Consider the following 6,000-nt stretch of genomic DNA (forward strand, 5'->3'; position numbering starts at 1 on the left):
TCGATTGGTGAAATATGCATCCTATAAAGAGGTCACTAAATGCTTTCTTTAACAGGTTCCTTTTCTGGTCAGTATGTTCAAGCTCGCGTTTTGCGCTCGTGTTAATTATTTATTTAGATGCACATCTTTTTAATGACAGCAGAAATCTGCTCGGATTTTTAAAAACTAATTTAAGTTTAGCTTGTGATTCACGCTCGCAACACCTCGCAATAATGCCATTTTAAGAATAACTGACCACAAAAAACGTTATACAACTTCACCTTTGAATTTGTTTTACCAAGCCGCTCGCTCATTATACTCTCTCCCGAAAAATAAAGCCTAAATATACATTTTGCCATAATAAGAAGTCACTTCAAAAAAGTTATTCTCTACTTAATCACTATCAAACACACAATGACTTCAAGCAGATGATAATCTTCAGGTGAAAATATCACCACAGTCCCAATTTTGACGTATGAGTTTCATTTTTTGGCTTTACCCCCAACGAAAATTCGTTCGGCCGCCCTTGCCTTCCCATCCTCATATGATAACTGAACGGCAACAGTGTCCCCCGCCCCCTCCCCTTGCCTCTGCCTTTGCTTTCCCGGTTTTCATTTTTCGGATTAACGAACCTTATTTTGTTTTCGGATTAACGAACCTTATTTCGTTTTCGGATTAACGAACCTTCGGAAAAACGAACCTTATTTTGTTTTCGGATTAACGAACCTTATTTCGTTTTCGGATTAACGAACCTTCGGAAAAACGAACCTTATTTCGTTTTCGGATCAACGAACCTTCGGAATAACGAACCTTTTTTCGTTTTCGGATTAACGAACCTTCGGAACAACGAACCTTATTTCGTTTTCGGATTAACGAACCTTCGGAACAACGAACCTTATTTCGTTTTCGGATTATCGAACCTTCGGAATAACGAATCGTCGGAATTACGCCACAAATGTTCGGATTAACGAACCCTTTTTCGTTTTCGGATTAACGAACATCGAGGTATAGGCAATTTACGTGTTTCGGAATTACGAACCTTCGGAATAAAGAACCTTCGGAATTACGAAGCTTCGGAATTACGAAGTGTAACCGGCATTCGCATGTGTATTAGTTTTATTTATGGACACAGACACACAGGGTCATTTTAAAATGAAATTTAAAGTATTAATAACATTAAAAGGTATTATATTTTATAGTTTAGACAGTGCAGTTTATACATCAGTGTTTTTTTTATATCTGGGAAGAAGATGTTCCAATACTTGCTTACATAATATGTAATTCTAACACAGATTTTTTCTTCATAAGATGTCTCTGAAGCGAATTTGGTACTTCCACTGACCCTTATTCATATATATGGTCAGTTCCCCCATGTCTGCGCGGTCTACCAAGTCTGCGCACCCGCGTATCTGCGCGATTTTAGTTACAGAAGATACGCAACGAGCACGAACTTTACACATGCACTACATAGACAGGTATTCATGAAAAAATCTGACTCAAAATGGTGGAAAAATAATGAATTCAGGGCATTTCATGTGACGGCCTCAAAATGCAGCCTTTTTCATCAAAATCCCCGAATCGTGTGCAAAGTGAATGAGTGCGCAGACATGGGGTACCATTTTTTTTTTCAAACTGAAAATGACTGCCCGAGGTTTTTCAAGAAAATCCTATATTTCCTTTCACTTTTTAATGAGAAATTTGGTACACTTTTAATAATATAAGGAACACTATTAACCAAGATATTTTGTGAAATACAAAGAAGTTTATGTTAAATCTTAACTCAAATTGTTAGGTGCGCAGACTTGGGGCCCACCATCATACATTGTACCAACAAAAGTATTACATCTAGAATAATCTCTGCATCTTGCAGATATTTGGTGTATTTCAAAGAGTTGTTAGAGTGTCATTAGGTAGCGAGGTTTCGCTCACTGACGTGGAATGAATCATACCATGCAGCAAAGTCAATGAAGCCTCATTCGAGAGTCTTTGAATTGTATCAGCAGTTTCATCTGACATTTCAGGGCTGACAAAAAATCGTAAATATGTCGTTTGTCCAGAATCACCGATGAACAGGGGGGCGTTTCATGAAAGGACTTGTCGGACGTTTTATCCGCCAAGTCCCATTTTATCATCATCAAGCTGATCGTCGTCATTACCATCTCCTTTATAACCACCACTGCTATCATCAACATCGTCATCACCACCACCATCATCGTCGCCCTTATTAACATTACTTTTGTTCTCACGGTCACAAAAATTGTCATCACTGTTACTTTCATTTGTTTTGGTATCATTATTTCCGTCATCCTTCATATCGCTTTATAGTATATACCACAGCAATTATGACTATCATAGTCATCATCCTTCATTTCGTAATCACCATTATAAATTTTCATTATCATCGCGATCAGGGCTGATCCAGGATTTCATGATCTGATTGGGATGAGGGAGCATTAAAGAATAAAGGCTGAGGGTCGATTTGAAGGTCCACATGATCATTGTTTACTGGATTAATTAGGACATGCATAGTTGTAAGCATTATATTACCAAAATAATTACTGCACACCTGTAGTGCTTGAATGTTAATTTATGATTGATATAGGTAATTGTCAAATGGATGTGATGTGCAAAAATGTATATAGATAGACAAATAGCTTCCCATTTTCTTTGCCAACTTTTTATAGATGTTTGTGCTATATCATTACAGTGCTTATTTTACACTCTGCTTCGTAAGCTTCCTAATTTCTTTGTCAACTTTGTGCTATCACAGTGAGTTTTTGGTCAAAATGTCAAAGGTCAAGTCACCAGCTTTCACTTTTCTAGCTTGACCAATAACTCCATTTTCTGTGTTACAGGCAGTCTTACAGACAGTCTTAAAAAAAGGGTATCAAAATCATCAGGAAAAACATTTTACAACTCAACAGACTGGATATAAAGTGTATATAAATCCATACGATCATTAAAATATAATATGAGGGGCATTATTTATAAGTGAGGTGGGGGTTAAGAGAACCAACTATATGGTTGTTCTGAAATGGAAAGATCTATTTTTTTTACTTGGTCAGGGTCGAATTGAAGGTCCACATGATATTTGTTTACTGGATTAATTAGGACATGTATAGTTGTAAGCATTATATTACCAAAATAATTACTGTACACCTGTAGTGCTTGAATGTTAATGATTGATTTAGGTAATTGCCAAATTGATGTGATGTGCAAAAATGTATATAGATAGACAAATAGCTTCCCATTTTCTTTGCCAACTTTTTATAGATGTTTGTGCTATATCATTACAGTGCTTATTTTACACTCTGCTTCATAAGCCTCCTAATTTGTTTGCCAACTTTGTGCTATTACAGTGCTTATTTGAGTCTTTGCCTCATATACTTTTATAGTTACCTGAAAGACTCATTTGCATAGTCATACATGTGCTTGTATTTCAAATGTGTATTGTTTGGCTGTATCAAGCTATTCATCGTGTATAATGCGGAAGATCCCCCCCCCTCCTATAAGAAAAAAAATTGCTGTCTTAAGTACAATTTAGATATTGTGTTTATATCTGTCACTTTTTATACGCCCATCTAGATGGGACGTATTATGGTATCATGCTTGGTGTCTATCCGTACGTCTGTTAACTTTTTCTTGAAAACGCAATAAGTTCAGTTTAACTTAACCTAGGCTCATATAATTTGGTGTGTATGATACCACCATGGATCCCAGGATGCCTATTGATTTTGAGGTCAAAAGGTCAAAGATCAAGGTCACATTGACATGTTTTCATCTAAATGCGATAACTTCAGTATAACTTAACCTACATGTAGGCTCATATAATTTGGTGTGTATGATACAAGCATGGATCCCAGGAAGCCTATTGAGTTTTGGGTCAAAATGTCAAAGGTCAAGTCACCACCTTTCACTTTTCTAGCTTGACCAATAACTCCATTTTCCGTGTTACAGGCAGGCGTGTTATGTGCTCGCCCTCGCGACACTCTTGTTAGATATTGTTTATCACATGCAGGGATGTGAATGTATTTTGTTAGTCTTCCTCGTTTAAAAAATTGAGGTACGTATATAGTATTCCAAAGGGGTAGATATGAAACAAATATTTTTGAAAACACTATTTAAGAGAGTGTTTTTAAGGCTGATGCACAACTCAGCAAGTAAATGCACAACTGAGAGAGAAAAGGAATTATATAAATTAATTTTTTTCTGTTGTCACCTCCTTCCTGTGTATCCCTCCCCACCAGGCCAATTTCTCTCTCTCTCTCTCTCTCTCTCTCTCTCTCTGTGTAGTCTATTGAGGAACACTTGTTATTTGTTTTAAAAAAACATCTTTTTTGATAATTGTCCTCTAGTATCAGTAAAATACTCCTGATGTATACATGTACCTTCATGTATTACTTTATGATTTCTGATACTCATTGTTGTGTGCAACTGAAATGCTTCTGATGCTCTTGGAAGTTGATGATTGCCATTTTTAATGATATCTTTCTAAACTGTGTACTTAAGATATATCAATTTGAAATTATGTCGTACAAGTGTAAATACCTTTTGTTATCCTATCTTTCAGTGTACAAATATTACAACCATGTTGTTCATTTGTTTATTTAATGTCACACTTCAAGAAGAATGCTGATTAGCAAATTGAAGAAACCAGTACCTAGTGAGCTATCTTACAATCATCGATATCATTACCGGGGCCACGTCTTACGAAGAGTTGAGATTGATCCAATCAACCACAACTATGGACGGCCAGCAACGTCAACATCTAAAATGAAAACTTGTTCAAAATATTTTCTTAGTATGATGTACATTCATATATTCACCGTCCTCTTGAAGATTCAGTGTGATTCGCTTTGTTTACTAAGGCGATTTGCAAATATTCAGTAGAAAAAATGTACAGTATTGATGGATTTTCTTACAGTTGAGATTGATTGGATCAGTTGTATTTGTAACTCTTTGTAAGACAGGGCCCAGGTGATACCATTTGCTTGACAAACTAAGATCAATCCAGGCCCCTACCCCCCCCCCACCACCCAAAAAAAAATATTAGGTCTGGAATAGTGTCACCTCTTTTCATAGGACTTATAGGAATTTTTTTTTTTTAATACAATGTATTGGGACTCAAAAGAAAAAAAAATGGTCCAACTAAAACTTGTCAAAATAGCACTTGTGGTTCCTTTGGTACATCCATTTTTTAGTACATGTGCAACAAAAAAGAAAGTTACTCTGTTAGAAAATACCAAAATCTTTAATTTGACCATTCTGACTATAACTACTCTCGGTGGCCTCCTACTGAAGATCATCCAGTGCAACCTTATTGCAGGTTTTGTGGTGCCTGGTCACATGTAGACATTTAGATTTCATACTTTTAATTATATTGAAATCATATCGATCATTCCATGTAGACTTCATATTCCCCTGATATATCTTTCTCAATATGCTTTTCAACAGTCAAATGTTCTCAGTACTCAAACTATTTAAAGTACTGGTTGTGTACTAGTGCCTTGTTCAATTGTTTATAGTAATATTAACTTCAGTACAACTTTCATGAATGTATGATTATTACATGCATTTAGTAAATAATAAGTTTATAATGTATTTCTGTGTTTCTGATCTTTCAATCATACTGTGTAGTACTTAAGGTATTTAATTTGATTTTGTTGTCATTCTTCTTAGCTTTGACCTATTTACTATTGCCATTGAAGAAGTAAATACAGTTAACATCACTTTATGAAAAATCATGTTTGATGCATGTACAATAATGAAAAAAAGCATAATTTGAGTACTTGATGTAAAACCTGTTCATTAAGAAATCATCATTAGTACTTACTTGTAATCCACTCGTTCATGAAATTCATTTGGATTGAATCTCTTTTCATGTAGCAATACATTATTTACAAACTACTGGAGATAGAGGCGAGGCAAATCAGTCATCATGATAGTAATTGTTTTGGTAATTAAAATCATGTTCACACAATAAATGTACGTTTGGTTCTGAACAAGATTTTAACATTTAAG

This window comes from Lytechinus variegatus, chromosome 11 (assembly GCF_018143015.1).
Source record: "Lytechinus variegatus isolate NC3 chromosome 11, Lvar_3.0, whole genome shotgun sequence".
NCBI classification, from domain to species: domain Eukaryota; kingdom Metazoa; phylum Echinodermata; class Echinoidea; order Temnopleuroida; family Toxopneustidae; genus Lytechinus; species Lytechinus variegatus.